This window comes from Mus pahari, chromosome X (assembly GCF_900095145.1).
Source record: "Mus pahari chromosome X, PAHARI_EIJ_v1.1, whole genome shotgun sequence".
In the NCBI taxonomy this organism is placed as follows: Eukaryota; Metazoa; Chordata; class Mammalia; order Rodentia; family Muridae; genus Mus; species Mus pahari.
Genome location: NC_034613.1, coordinates 113,731,813 through 113,747,817, shown reverse-complemented (window position 1 = coordinate 113,747,817; position 16,005 = coordinate 113,731,813). Strand labels below are relative to the sequence as shown.

At 44.3% G+C, this 16,005-nt stretch overlaps 1 non-coding gene and 1 pseudogene across 1 annotated transcript; one reads left to right on the top strand and one right to left on the bottom strand.

The window, feature by feature from the left end:
* Positions 1 to 16,005, top strand: part of LOC110314488 — a 29,578-nt pseudogene that overhangs the window by 12,727 nt on the left and 846 nt on the right.
* On the bottom strand, positions 8,876 to 9,015 carry LOC115063211. The gene has a single exon (XR_003843094.1). It is a non-coding gene; the product is annotated as a small nucleolar RNA SNORA48 (small nucleolar RNA).

Here is a 16,005-nt window from a genome sequence, read left to right as displayed (position 1 = left end):
GGCATCAGATTTTTGTTATGGATGGTTGTGAGCCACCATGTGGTTGCTGGGATTTGAACTCAGGACCTTTGGAAGAGCAGTCGGTGTTCTTAACCACTGAGCCATCTAACCAGACCCTCTTCCTAGACTCTTAAATCCATGTCCATCTCAGGGGTCCATTCTCTTCTTGGCTCCTGGTGGCCTCATACAATGGTTTGGCTATCTCAGTGAACCCTGGCACCCAAAGTCTACAGAACCCATCAGATGTCAGAAATTGCCTTTGTGTTGATAGAACTGGGATGCTAAGGATGGGTTGCTTCTGGGCGTCCGATAGTATGCATTGGTCACCCCTTCCCCTCGCCCGGGTTGAATATATACCCCAGATAGGTGGCCTCAAGTTGACAAAACTGGGCCTTCTTAGCAGCCACTCAGTAAGTAGCTAAGTTAACTCTGCTCTTATAGCAGGTCTTATGTGGCATTCTGGCATGTCTCCAAGTTGGGGGCCCACAACAGCTTTGGGGGTGGGCCTGCCAGTACCCACCTAAGTCCTTATGCAGTGCCTCCTCAAAGGCAGTGGGTGAGTTTTTGAATGCGTGAGGCAGGCGCATCCAAGTCACTTGTCCCTTGAAGCCTCTCTCCAAGTCTTGCCATTCAAAGACAAACAGAGGCTGGCTTTTGGGTACCAGAGGCAGGCTACAAAGCCATTTTGTGCCTGATGCTTCCAACAGATCCCAGGGGCAGCTTGGTTAACAAAAGCCAAGCTCACAGTTGACTGGTGCTCTCTGGCTTCTGGGTCAAAAGCAGCATAGGTCCTACAGGCTTCAAAATGGCTTTCTAGATGTTCTCTGGGGCTCTCATTCTGTCCCTGTGTCACCTGGCTCACCTGAGATAAATCAATGGATGGTCTGGTGGTCTTTTGGAGTCCCCCCGCCTCCCCCACCAGAATCTGGCAGTAGACTCAGAACCTTCAGTAGTGTTAAAATCCCAGTCAGGTCGAGTCAAAGGAAAGGCTGCATAGATATCACCCTGAACTTGAATGGGAGCCCATTTGCTTCAGGAACCAATTTCAAGTAGGTTCCCAGGATCCTCTCAATTGCTGACAGTCATCCCAGGGGGGCAGATGAGTCGGCATGATGGAATCTAGATGACTTGTGAGTACTGCAACTTCCAATTGAAAAGATCACTACTGGCAAATGACACATATGCCTTTAACTGTCTCCCCTGAGCATCTGGGGGTCCTGTAGCCCAGAGGGGTAAGGCCAGAGTAGAGTCAGTCCTCTGTGCAGTATGGTCCAAATGTAAGGTGGGCTCCAAGTGGAGTTGGGGGAGTCAGGGGTTGCTCCCTATACCTGTGCTGGTTGGGCAGGAGCAAGAACATAAGGAACAGGACAGAGATCCCCCTCAGGATCAAAGGGGAGCAAAGCAAGGGGCCAAGTTTGACCCTCCTTCAGAGGAAGAAGATTGGGGAGCAGCTAGTCCTATAGCACTTTGTCCAGGTGGCTCTAAGCTTCATAAACTAAACCTTTACCCTGTTAATGATAGGAAGATGGAAAGTCCCCTTGTTGGGCCATCCTACTTAATAGGTAGGCCATTCATTCCTGCAAAAGATAGTTTATAGGGATGACTTGGGGGAAGTCCTTAAAATGGTTCAGTGAGGTGCTTTGTGCCTGTCCCATCCTAGGAATCAAAGACAAATTTGTTTTTGTCTGTTTGTTTTTTGTTTTGTTTTTGTTTGGTTTGGTTTGGTTTGGTTTTTTTCAAGACAGGGTTTCTCTATGTAGCCCTGACTGCCCTGGAACTCACTCTGTAGACCAGGCTGGCCTCGAACTCAGAAATCTGCCAGTCTCTGCCTCCCAAGTGCTGGGATTAAAGGCGTGCGCCACCACGCCCAGCTCAAAGACAAATTTGTAAGAGAAAACAAAAAGTACAAACAGAATATACACAGACAAACACAGAAGGGCATTCCAGGGAAAACAAAACCAAACTGAAAGTCTGTCTCAGACGGTCTTCCTCCTGCTCATAGGAAGCCCATAGACCCCACAGTCAGTTCAGAAGCCAGATAAGAACTAGCAAGTTCTCCAGCTTCCGATGGGGGGGGGGGGTCAGGAGCATCCTCCATTGTCCCATGCCTGGTGACAAAATACCAGTCCGCTTTGTTCCTTTCAGCCTCCAGACTAAACCCAAAACAGATTTAAATCTGAAACAGAACACAGATATGTATAAGAAAAAAAAAAACAACTGGGTTCCTGGACTTGCCAATCAGAAAAACATTCCACTATTTGGGTCAGGAGGTCTCCAGCGACTCCTGGGGTGAGTTCCTAAATGTATGGGTCCATGATTCCCCGAAGAATGATACCCTGGACTCAAATAGTATGTAAACAAACAGTGTGTTTTATTCTACAAAGGTCCAGCATGCTGCGGTCCTCCATCATCAAGATAGAGAGACAAGCAAGTGAGCCTGCAGGCCTGATTTAAAGTACATTAGGGAATTCTGGGGTAGTTATCCTCTATGTAATCTGTTGGGTCCATCCCTATGGACATTCCATTACTGAGGTGTAGGGGCTGGATACTTGCTGGGGAGGTCTGGGAACTGTTACTGAGGAAGTAGCTGAGGAAGTCTGGACACTGCTGAGATCCATTGTCCTTGCCTCAGGCCAGGTGGCGTGGAGGGGCAGCTTCTGAGGCCTGGACTTGCCTGGAACTGCCCAGTTCTTGAAACAGAGATTTAGGCCTAGTCTCCTGAACTACCAATTTGAAGCCTGTCATGGAGACAGCTTAGCCCTCTCAGGGAGTGCTTCAAATAGTTCATCCTCAAGTGTTTTTCTGTATATCTCCTATGCCAAGTTAAAAATTTTTTTCTCTGTTCCAGGAATGCTAGGAGATCTCACTCAATAGTGAATGTTTAAGGCTGGCAAAATAACATAGATGGTAAAGGTGCTTTCTGCCAATCCTGATGACCTGAGTTTAAGACCTGGGATCATAAGGTGGAGGGAAATGATTTGACCTAATTGCCTTTTGACTTCCAAATATGTACATACATACATGCACACACATATACTAAAATAAATAAATAAATAAATATAACATTTTAAAAATAATTGATCCCAAAACAAAAAAATGGATGCCTAATTCCAACAAATAATTTTGTGGAACATATTGAATGTCCATATTTTTAAATGTGTATTATACTTTTACCACACTTGAATTACCTATAGAATCCTTATATGGTAATGATAATTTTAATACCCCATTACACTTTAATTTTCTAATATTTGATTTCATAGGTTGGCAAATACTCACTGATGAAATCAGTTTATACTTTTCTTTCTGTCATACTAAGCTTTTCCAATGTGGGTATCACCTACAATAAATTAACTGGAATTTTAGTCTCTGGTCTAGAAATGGTTTGTATAACAAGAATGTTTTTGACTCCTTGCTAGTTGGAAAAGCTTTCCTAAAGAGAACACACGTGTCATCCACAGCTCCTGAGCTGGAGTTCAGGGAGGCTACCGTTGAGATGCACTAGCAACACTTCTTCCATTCCACTTGCACATTCCTGCTGCTGTGAGCTGCTTACTGATGATAATGCAACACAGGAGACAAAGGCTGGAAAGCAGCAGCAGCAACATCTGGTAAACTTCCATGGGACTGTGTGTGTGTGTGTGTGTGTGTGTGTATGTGTGTGTGCATGTGTGTATGTGTGTATGTGTGTATGTGTGTGTGTGCATGTTTGTGTATGTGTGTGTATGTGTGTGTGCGTGTGTGTATGTGTGTGTGTGCGTGTGTGTATGTGTGTGTGTGNGNGTGTNTNTGTGTGTGTNTNTGTGTGTGTGTNTNTGTGTGTGTNTATGTGTGTGTGTGTATGTGTGTGTATAGGGAGGTCTGCGAGAGCTCACTTCCTTTCACACCTTGGATCCCCATTTTTGTAAGAATGTTCTTTATTGTTTATTATCTGTTCAGTTTTTTTCAAAATTCTTTTTTTTTAAGATTTATTTTGTTCTCTAAAGAATACAACACAACTATCTATATAGCATTTCCAGTGCTATTAGGTATTATATGTAATTTAAAGTTTAGACAGGATCATGTGTTCCTTTGGGAATATGCCAAGGAGTGGTATAGCTGGGTCATATAGTAGATTAAACTTTAGTATTTTGAGAACTCTCCACACTGATTTCCAGAGCATCTGGACCACCAACTGCAAATTTTGCTTTGCTTTTTTTGATTTTTCAAGACAGGGTTTCTCTGTGTAGCCCTGACTGTCCTGAAACTCACTCTGGAGTAGACCAGGCTGGCCTCGAACTCAGATATCCTCCTGCCTGTGCCTCCTAAGTGCTGGGATTAAAGGTGTGCGCCACCACTGCCCCACAAGAGGATTTTATTTTCTCCAGAACCTGGCCAGCATTTTTTGTTTGTTTTGTTAATCAGCTATTCTGACTGAGGTAAGATGAAGCCTCAAAGTTGTTTTAATGTGCATTTCCCTGATTGCTAGGAACAATAAAAATCTTGAAGCATTTCCTACTTGTTTTTATTTCATCTATCTTTTCTCTATGCTTTGACATATTGTCAAATATTAGGTGGCTCGAGTCACATATACTCATGTTTGGGTCTTCTATTTTGTTTCATGGTTTGCACGTCTGTTCTGGTGTCAGTACCATACCCAAAGCAGTTTTTAAAATAACACCCAGTGCTTGGTATGATGGTGCACACTTTTAATCCCAGCACGTCAGAGGCAGAGGGTGATGGGGTTCGGAGTTTGAGGCTGCCCTGGACTAGACAGTGAGTTCCAGGCAGCCAGGGCTATTTAGAAAAACAGTGTCTCAAAGAAAAATAGCAGCCAAAGCCATGGTTTGGGTTTGGGAGAGAATTTGTATGTATTTTCTAAAACTGATGAACTGAGGGAAAGAGTGACTGAACAATGCCAATGCAGTATATCTTCGGGGGAAATTGGCTTCATTAAAGGAGATTCATCAAGTGGTTTTGTGTTTTCCCAGCTGGAGTCAAATTTCAGGTAAGCCAAATCCCCGAGGTAGTACGGTGGAAACTTCCTTCTCATTTGAAAGAGTGGTCAGTAATAAGAATACTAGAATGATCAAATTCAACAATTACCAGTTGTGATACCCCTCAATGAAATGATTGATTCAGACAAGGACATCTGATGTTTAAAAGCATCAGGTGCTCCTCAAGAGAGAGGCCCATAACTTCACAAAAGAGGATTTTACTCCCATGTTAGGGTTCTCTGAAGGAACGCAGTGTGTGTGTGTGTGTGTGTGTGTGTGTGTGTGTGTGAGAGAGAGAGAGAGAGAGAGAGAGAGAGAGAGAGAGAGAGAGAGAGAGATTTATTAGAATGACTTACAGACTGTGATCCAGCAAATCCAACAAAGGCTGTCTACATTGTAGAGGAACCAAGAATCTAGTAGTTGTCCAGTTCACAAGGCCGGGTGTCAGATTGTCCTCAGTGTACACAGGAATCCTGAAGAAGTGGGCTCTGAATTCCAGAGAAGGAATTCACTTGCTAGGGAGAGTTGGGGGTGGGAGAGGAAGGGAGGGAGGGAGGGAGGGAGGGAGGGGGAGAGAGGGAGAGAGAGAGAGGGAGGGAGGGAGGGAGGGAGGGAGAGAGAGAGAGAGAGAGAGAGAGATTCCTTCTTCTATATCTTTTATATAGGCTTCCAGCTGAAGGTATGGTCTCAATTATAGGTGGATCTTCCTACCTCAAAGATCCAAAGTAGAAGTGGGTTATCCCACTTCAAGTGATTTTATTAAGAAAAAAAAAAATCACTGGGCCTGGTGGCGCAGGCCTTTAATCTCAGCACTCGGAGGCAGAGGCAGGTGGATTTCTGAGTTCGAGGCCAGCCTGGTCTACAGAGTGAGTTCCAGGACAGACAGGGCTATTCAGAGAAACCCTGTCTTGAAAAAACAAAAAACAAAACAAATCCGTCACAGGTGTGCCAAATCATTTGGGTTTTAGTTAATTCCAGATGTATTCAAGTTGACAACCAGTGAAAACCATCATAACCAATAACAACACATTGTGATTTAGCAGGGTTTTTGTAGTTTCTTTAAAACTTAGATTTATTTATTTTATTAATGCTTTGCCCACGGAGGTCAGAGGACAGTGTTGAATCCTCCACAGCAGGAGTCATGGATATTTCTAAACCACATAGACCCTGGAACAGAACCCAGGTCTTCTATAAGATCAAGTGCTCCTAACTGCTGGACCATCTCTCTTTCCAGCTTTTTGTTTTGTTTTGTTGTTGTTGCTTTCGAAGCAGGGTTTCTCTGTGTAGCCCTGGCTGTCCTGGAACTCACTCTGTAGACCGGGCTGGCCTTGAACTCAGAAATCTGCCTTCCTCGGCCTCCTAAATGCTGGAATTAAAGATGTGCGCCACCACTTCCCAGCTCTTTCTAGCTTCTTGTTTTTGTTTTGTTTTGTTTTGTTTTATTGTTTGTTTTGGTTTTGGGGGGTTGGTGTTTTTGGGGGGGGGGGTTTCGAGACGGGTTTTTCTGTGTAGCCCTGGCTGTTCTGGAACTCACTTTGTAGACCAGACCAGCCTTGAACTCAGAAATCCGTCTGCCTCTGCCTCCCGAGTGCTGGGATTAAAGGCATGCGCCACCACGCCCGGCTTCTTTCCAGCTTCTTGAGACAGATGATTTGATGGCTTATTCCCAGCTATTCTGGTTTCTAAACTGGGTTTATTGAGGTATAGTTTTCACAAGCCTTAAAATTCATTTTTAAAAATCTTTTAAAAATCTCTTTATTGATTCTTTGTGAGTTTCGCATCATGCACCCCAGTTCTGCTCATTTCCCTGTCCCCTCATATCCACCCTTTGCTCTTGCAGTCCACCCCCCACAAAATAACACGCACCTGCAGTACACACACACCCAACCAAAAAGAAAGCATAGGAAATGTTCTCATGGTGGAAGCTGTAGTACGTCAGTGCATCCCACAGTTACCCTCCAGCCACATCTTGCAAATGTTCTTTGTAATGATTCTTTGGTCTGTTTCGAGGTCTCTGGCTCCTGGGGCACCCATCTATACTGGATCCTCACTGGGACGCCTCCCCGTTATCCTGTTGTTGCCCTGTGTCATGGAGATCCTACTGCTTTGCAACCGCAGGACTGACCCTTTTGTGCGTACCAACTGTTTGTAGATGATATCGATTTGGGGGTGGGCCAACTCAGAGCCCTGGATCGGGATCTGGGTGGTAGCTGAGCTAGTCAGCCCACCAGCTCTCCCGTATCTGAACCATCATGGCGAGCTCTCCAGCACTGTTCTTGTTAGGCCACCCACTGCTGCCATCAGCAAAAGGCACGGTCAGCTCTCCTGCTCTCATGCCCTCAGGGTCAGCTTACCTGCACCCACACCTCCAGAGCCAGCTCCGCTGTACTGCCCAGTCAAGGCATGGGGCCAGCTCTCCCAAGTGCTGCAACCTTTGATGGACTGGGACAGCTCTTCTGCTCCTATACCCTCAGGGCTGGCTCACCTGTGACTTTGCCATCGGGGCCAGCTCCACTGTGTTGCCCAGGCAAAGTGCCAGGTGTCCTCTCTGGAGAGCTGTGGCCAGTGAAGGGGCAGGGCTACCTTTCCTGCACTTGTGCTCTTAGGACCAACTCTTCCAACCACAGCAGGTGGTGAGGTGGGGGAAGACATCCTCACACTCACACTGCCTCACAGCTGACAGGAGGGTGGGACAAGATCTCCTGCACTCTTACCCTCAAGGCTGCCCCCCCACCTGTGCCCCTTCTACCAGAGCCAGCTCTACTGTGCTGCCCAGGCAAGGTGCAGGGCTCGCACTCTCTTGTATTGCAGCCAGTGAGTGGCAGTGAACAGCAGGGCCAGCTCACCAGTTCTCAGGACCAGGTCAGCTCTCCCGACTGCCTCCAGTAGTAAGGGCAAGGGGCCAGAAGGCATCTCGCCCTGCCCAAGCTGCTTCGTGGCAAAGGAGTGGTGAGGCTAGCTCTCTTATCCTTGGGGCAGCCTCACCTGTATCTGTATCAGCAGGGTCAGCTCTGCTATACCATCCACGCAGCAGGGCTAGCTCTCTGTCACTTATGACCCTGTGGGCAACTTTGCCCACTGCCAGACTCAGCTCTTTCACACTCACGTCCTCAGGGCCAGCACACACACACACACACACACACACACACACACACACACACACACACACACTACCACCACCACCACTTCACTGTGCTGTCTGGGCGAGGCTCGGGACCTGCTCTCCCTATTAGTGTTGCTGCTGTTGAGAAGTGGGGCCAGCTCTCCAGACCCGCAACCAGCAGGAGCGGGGCCAGTTCTACACAGCCTCTAACCATCTACGTGGTCCCTAGCTGCTGCCCTACCCAGGAACAGCCCCATGTTCTATGGTGGTAACATAAACTATAGGCATCAACATAGACCCCTACTGCTGCACAGACAGGGCCTCAGCAGCAGCTCAGGCTAGGACCTCACTATGGCCCCACGTGGTGGGGCCAGCCACTCACAGCAGGCTACTCTTCTCCACCTTTGGGACTCCGGTTCCATCTTTCTTCACAATGCTCAAGCTGCTCCACTTCTCTTTCACTGCCATCGGTCCACCACATACTTGCACACTGTGGTGGCTCCTGCTGCAGGTTGGGCATGTGGCTGGCAGGCCCCAGGGTGAGTGTCCATGGCTTGCCTGTGCCCCACTCTGGAGAGCAGGTCTGTGCGTGGCATGGCAGTCTGTCGCTCTGTCTGTCTTCCCCTTTCCTCACTGCACTAAGTGGTGATAGGCGGGGGGGGGGGGCCTGGGGGCTCTGAGTGTGTGAGGCCCAATAGAGCAAAGGGTAGGCCTGTGGGTGTCTTTTCCCACCTGCACCAAGTCTCCGTCTTCCTCCCTCTGCCCTGCCCTGCATGGATTTGATCTGATCTGATTTTTCTGTGTCCTAGGCAGAAAACAGCTTCGGACACCAAGCCAGGCATCAAGCTAGGATGAACAAAGGACTGTCACTTGCTCTGATTGATATAAGAACACCACCGCCACCACCAAGATGTCTCTTTGCCCGTTTCGGGGAGGGGACGGGGGGCAGGGGGGAGGGACTCTATTTATTTATTGTCTTAGTGGTAAAGTTCTAAGAGCTTTTGTTTGGTATACATGATTTGTTGTTTGGGATTTCTTGTTTTTGGGTGGTTTTTTTTTTTTTTGTGGTTTTTCGAGACAGGGTTTCTCTGTATAGCCCTGGCTGTCCTGGTACTCACTTGGTAGACCAGGCTGGCCTTGAACTCAGAAATCCACCTGCCTCTGCCTCCCAAGTGCTGGGATTAAAGGCGTGCGCCACCACGCCCGGCGTTTTTGGGGGGTTTAAGAAACAGTTTCATGTAGCCCAAAGACTGGCTGGTGCTATTCCACAGTTTCCTTAGTGTCAGGATTACAGGCATTCTCTCCACGCCTAAGTTCCACACTATTGACAACTGTAATCATGTAACTACTACCACAGTCATGATATACAGTAATTTAATCACCTCCACAACATTCTTTTTTTTTTTTGAAAGATTTATTTATTTATTATATGTAAGTACACTGTAGCTGTCTTCAGACACACCAGAAGAGGGCATCAGATCTTGTTACGGATGGTTATGAGCCACCATGTGGTTGCTGGGATTTGAACTCCGGAAGAGCAGTTGGGTGCTCTTACCCACTGAGCCATCTCACCAGCCCTCCACAACATTCTTTTGTGCCCTATGTATTCTATCCTCGCTCCTCAACCTGGAAACTACTGCTAATAATTTTGCCCCTTTCAAAATGTATAAATATGCCGGTCGTTTATAACCACCCAAGTTTCACTCAATACAATGCTTTTGAGTTTCATTCATATTATGGATTGGTTGAATATATTAGTACTTCCTTATTGCACTTGTATAGATAGTAAAACTTGCCCATTCATCAGTTGATGGACACTTGGATCTTTTCCCGGTTTACCCCAGTACAAACAGAACTGTTATGCAGATTTGCATACAAGTCTTTGTGTTAATCCATGTTTTTATTTCTATTGTATAAATACTTAAGATTTGGCTTGTTAGGCATTTAAAAAGACACATTTAATCTTATTTTAAAAGCTATTTTTTTTTGAGACTAGCTCTCGAGTAACCCAGGTCAGCATCGTCCTCCTCATGTGTATGAGGATAATAATTTCTGATCCTCCTGCCTCCAATCACTGTCCTAGGCTTACAGATATAAACCAGCACACCTAGTTATACACAGTGCTGATGACTGAAGCAGGGCTCTGGGCCTGCTAGGCAATTGCTATCTCCATTCAACTCCATCCCCAGTCCCAAGTCATTTATATATTGTGAAGATAGGTTTTTCACTAGCTTTGTTGCTTTGCAAATACCTTACCCAAGGCTATGGTTTTGCTTTTCATTTTCTTAACAGTATCTTGAGAAGAAGATTTTAATTTTGATAAATCCAGTTTATTGGGTTGTTTTTGTCCTAACAAAAGGTCAAAATGATTTTTTATCATTTCTAGATATTTTTGTCACTTAAGCTCTTACAGGTAAATTGGCGATACATTTCAGTTATTTTTCATAGAAACTATAAATCAAGGTTCATTCATCTCCATACCGCTGTCCAATTGTTTGTTCCACCACCATTTGTTGAAAAGATTTTTTCTTCCTCTGCTAAGTTATCTTGATGCTTTTATTTAAAATCAGTTGGCCAAATGTGTGTGGATCGAATTCTGTACTCTCTGTTCTGGCTCATTGATCTGTGGACCCATCTAGTCCAAACCACATTCTTGAGATTTGTGCTTTACAGTAAATATCAGATAGCATGACTTCTTCAATTTTGTTCTTTCCCTAAATGTTTTGGGTATTCAAGGCTATTTTAGAATCAGCTTGTCAATTTTGACCCCACCAAAAAATAAATAAACAAATAAAAGGCCTGCCTGCTTGGATTTCATACCTCGCAAATTTTCTTATATCATGATTTCATTTATAACTCAGCCCAAAATGTTTTCAAATATGTTTTATTTGTTCTTTGAACAGCAAGTTATTTAGAAATATATTTCTCGAGCCGGGCGTGGTGGCACATGCCTTTAATCCCAGCACTCAGGAAGCAGAGGCAGGTGAATTTCTGAGTTCGAGGCCAGCCTGGTCTACAAAGTGAGTTCCAGGACAGACAGGGTTACACAGAGAAACCCTGTCTCGAAAAAAAACAAAACAAAACAAAGAAAGAAAGAAAAAGAAATATATTTCTTGAGGCTCAGAGGTTTAGAGCACATACTGCTCTTCCAGAGAACCCAGGTTTGGTTCCCTGTACCCACATGCTGGTTGACAACCTTAACTCCAGTCCCAGGGGGTCCACTGAACTCTCATGCCCTCTCCAGATATCTAGCATGCACACAAACATACACATAGGCAAAACATGCATACCATAAAACATAAGATGAAATAGAAATATAGTTCTTCATTTCAAAGCACACAGAGACGTCTAGCTTTTTGCATCGTTTCTCACATTATTTCATGATGGCCAGAGAATATAGTCTGTGCTGTTTCACTCTTTGCAGTTTGTTCTTTGCAGACTTGCTTTACACCCTTTGTGGAGTCAATTTTGTACATTCTTTTTTTTTTTATTTCTAACGAGAAAGTAAACTATCTACTTTTAGAGTAGAGACTTGTGTATTCATTAGTTATATTAACATGATGAATTATACTAGTCAAGAATTTTTATATTCTCACTAATTTTTGTCTTATTATTTTACCAATGATGAGGATGTTTTATTCCCCATTATATTTAGGCAATAAATCACTATACAGCAATAATAGTGAATAATTTACATTCTCATGAAACCAGATGGATGATTAATGAACTGATGATGGAGAATGGGGAAAAGACAGACACAAAGGAGTACTCTCTGCATGATTCTATTTAGATAAAATTCAAATAACAGACAAAACTCATCTAGGTTTTTCTAAGTCCCAACAATGACTGCACCTGGCTGGGAATAGGACATCAATGTGGGGTATAGGACTAGGAATGGTTTCTTCCCTAATTTGGTTTCTAGCCAGACAAATGTGTTTGCTTTGGAAACAGTTATCGAGGTATATATTTATAACTTGTGAACTTTTGATAGCATTTTAAAAGTCAATCCAGATATGGTAGCCCATACGTGTAATGCTAGCATTTGGAGACTGAGCCTGGAGGTGCCCACTGAAGCCAGAGTAAGATGGAACCTTAAAAACTATTGCCCTGTTTTGACCTGTTTTAATTCACTCACCACTATGTGGACATCAGCAAATCTCAGAAAGGGGTAGGATGCTCTAATTGATGGGTTCTGTTATTATGTATTTTCCAACAGTTCTATAAAGTGTATCATTTACATCTCAAGGAAAGAATAAAATAAGAGTGCACATACAAAAAGCGCTCTTTATTCCTCATTGTCGTAGAGCAAACTAATTCCACTCATGGTCACTACCAAGTGCTCATCTCTTCATTCTATAAGCCCAGTGTCTTTCCCAAAGATAAAAATTGATCCCTAGCCTTCCTGAGACCCCATTTCTACATCCTTTAAATAGTTCATCAAGTGCATATGGTCATCACATATGTACAAAGTGTTAAAATCTGTCCATTTCATTCCAGCCTGCTAAAGAGGCACACACAGAACACAGGAGACCCTTAAGGAATCAGGACAATATGCAGTTTTCCAAAAGCACAGCACACATGGGAGATGAGGCTGTAAACATAACCTGGATCCATGTGTTCAAGAGTTTTGAATGCTCCTTGGGAAAGCTCTGGAGTCCCTTATTAGGAAGTAGAGTTCCTCTGTGTTTATGTAATTGTAGCAGTGCTTGCTTCAGAGATACTGCTCTGGGAAATTAAGGGTTAGAATGCTTTACAGCGGAATGGTACTTGGGAGATGATGGTTAGGATTACATTCTTTCCAGGAAAATCTGCTCTCCAGTGAGACAGAAACAACAAGGAAGAGAATGAATGTGGAGGGAGGAGAAGCAGAGGGAGGCAAGGAAGACAGCTACATCAAGTCTCTGATATGAAGAGGTCTCTTCAAATAGAAGAATTATTGAGCTGTTCAGATTGCAGACAAAAAGTGAAGGCTTTCTCTTGGAATAAATTCCTTAAGCAGCATGGCCAGTTAGAAATTGACAAATATTGTCTACTGGACCTAAGGCTCTAGAATGTTCTATACTAAAATTTGGGAGGGGTGACCACAAACTGTCTACCCACCTTGGCTGTATACAAAGAGGAACTGAGAAGCTGACAGTGACCAGGGGTAGGAGGCTAGTCCATGAAGAGGTTTCTAGCACTTCTTGGTTGGTTAGTTCTAAAACCAGAACGTGCGTGGTGTGGCCTCAATCAGTAATCCTCAATACCCAAGAAAGGAATGTAGATCACCTAATTTTCTTTACTTTGATGATCCAGCTTAAAGATGTCAGTTAAAATGATCTTTTTAAAAACATTGTTCCAGGCTGGTGAGATGGCTCAGCGGTTAAGAGCACTGACTGCTCTTCCGAAGGTCCTGAGTTCAAATCCCAGCAACCACATGGTGGTTTTCCTCCCTGAGAGCCTTCTCTATGGTGTGGACAGATGAAGCAACCTTGTCTGAGAATAACAGGTAGGAAGAGGTGCAAGCATTCAGGAGGCAGAGGCAATCCTGGAGCACATAATGAGGATCTGTCTCAAAAACATCAGCCAGGCATGGTGGTGCACACCTTTAATCCCAACATTCATAAGGCAGACGCAAGCTAAACTCTGTGAGTTCAAGGTGGACGTGGTGGCGCACGCCTTTAATCCCAGCACTTGGGAGGCAGAGGCAGTCGGATTTCTGAGTTCGAGGCCAGTCTGGTCTGCAGAGTGAGTTCCAGGACAGCCAAGACTACACAGAGAAACCTTGTCTCGAAAAAAACAAACAAAACAACAACAACAACAACAAAAAGCCAGCCTGGTCTACATAGAATGTTCTAGGGCATCCAGGGCTATGTAATAAGACCCTGATTCAGCCAACAAAAATACTTCTTGTGATTGACAATGTGACTCCATGGTCCTGATCTAACACAAGGAAGGATTCCCAGAATCTCAAACAAGCACACTTTATATCATCTTCTGTTTTCTTTTTGTTTCTGGGGATTGATTGATTCATGCGTGCGAGGCAAGTACACTGCTGCCGAGTTGTAGCCCCAGACTGCAGCATCATTTGCTGCTGGTTCAGGAATTGCCACACAAACTATATGAACTCAGTTAACCAAGAATAGTTCACTGAATGCACACCCCAAGACTGAACTTCAGGACCGCAAAAAAGGACTCGGGAGCCTTAATTGTGGGACCAGTTTGTTCTCAGGGAAGGCTTATAAAGGAAAAAAAAACACAAAAACTACAATGAGCTCACACACAGCTTTGGGAAGTACTACCCGGTGGTTAGCTCTGACTCAGCCATTTTAGACATAGCAGTTCATAGTGACCTTTAATTTGATGGGTTCTATGTAAAGCTTTGTGGAATTTCTTAAGATTATGAAACTTCATACAAAACATAACAGGGAATGTTGAGCAGCATGATCCTGCTCTGCATCAAGTGGTTTTTCTGAGTTAATGATTGCCAGGCATGTCACAGCAACAATATGAAATAGCTGGCAGGCATGAAACAAAATGGCTACAGTTATGCTGGGGCAGGGCAGGCCTCAACACTTTTTGTTCATGCTCTAAAAGTGATAAAGTAATGACTTTCCTTATGGCATTTCCACAGTCCTCTGGTGTTCGCTGATCTTTGTCCCTGCACACCCAACCCTGTCTCCTTGCTTTCCCCCTACAGCTCCTGTTCCCAGAAACCCCACTTCTGGTTTTGTTGTTTTGTTCTTTTGCCTTCTCTCCTCCTCAATCCTCCCTTAGTCTCCCTTTTCTCTTTTCATAGTGCCCATTCTGCTTTCATGAGTAACAGGCACACACACACACACTAAGATCTAAGCTCTACATGTTAAAGAAAACATGGTTTTTGTCCTGAGACTTGGTTTGTTTGTTTGTTTTGAAACAGTGTCTTTCTATGTAGGCCTGGCTGTCCTGGAACTTGCTATGTAGATCAGACTGGCCTTGCACTCACAAAGACCGTCCTGCCCATGCCTTGCAGCACTATGCCCTACTTGGATATAATCATTTGTAACTCCATTCATTTTGCTGATCAATATCATAATTTTATTTTTATTTTTAGCTGCGTAAGACTCTGGTGTATATTGTTATATATATGATTTTTCACAATCAACTTTTTGTTTATTTTTAAATCATGTGTGTGTGGGGGGTTCTGTGTATGTGTGCTAGTAGGTGTTTGTGAAGGTCAAAGGACTCAGATCCTGAACCTGGACTTGCAAGTGGTTGTGGGTCAGCCACACCATGTAGATACAGGGAACTGAACCCTGATCTTCTGAGAAGCAGTGTGTGCTCTTAAACGCTAAGCCGTCTCTCCAGGCACCATTTTTTGTTTATAGAAGCTCAAAATACAATATGAAGCAATGACTATAATATGCCCTTTTTTGTGTAGCTCTGGTTGTCTTGCGCAGAACCAGGCTGGCTTGAACTCACATGAAGCATGTCTGAATCAGATTGTGAAATACAAGGTGAATCCAAGTCCTATTGTGGAGACAACTAGGAAACTATATGAAAAAAGTTGTTGGAACTGAGGCAACAAGGAACAGAATGAAGATCTCCTCAACCATCTTTCTTCCTAAGCAGAAAATATGAGACAGAACGGCAGTAATGACTTTGACAGGTACTGTGACAATGACCAAGACTCCAAAATAGAGCCCAAGCTTAAGAAAAGAAGCCCACTAAAGTGCAGGGTAAAGACTCTGATAACATTCAAGCAAAGAGGAATTGAGCATAATCAGAACTCTTCTCAGGCTGGAATAATTGAGACTGAACGGACAAGTGAACATTCAATGGGCAGGCCTGTGTAGATGTTACCTAGGGAGTCTACAAGAGGATGAAGAACTGCAAGGAAAAGAGTGGGAGCCTCACGACCCAACTTCCTTTCCTTTCTTTCTTTCTTTCTTTCTTTCTTTCTTTCTT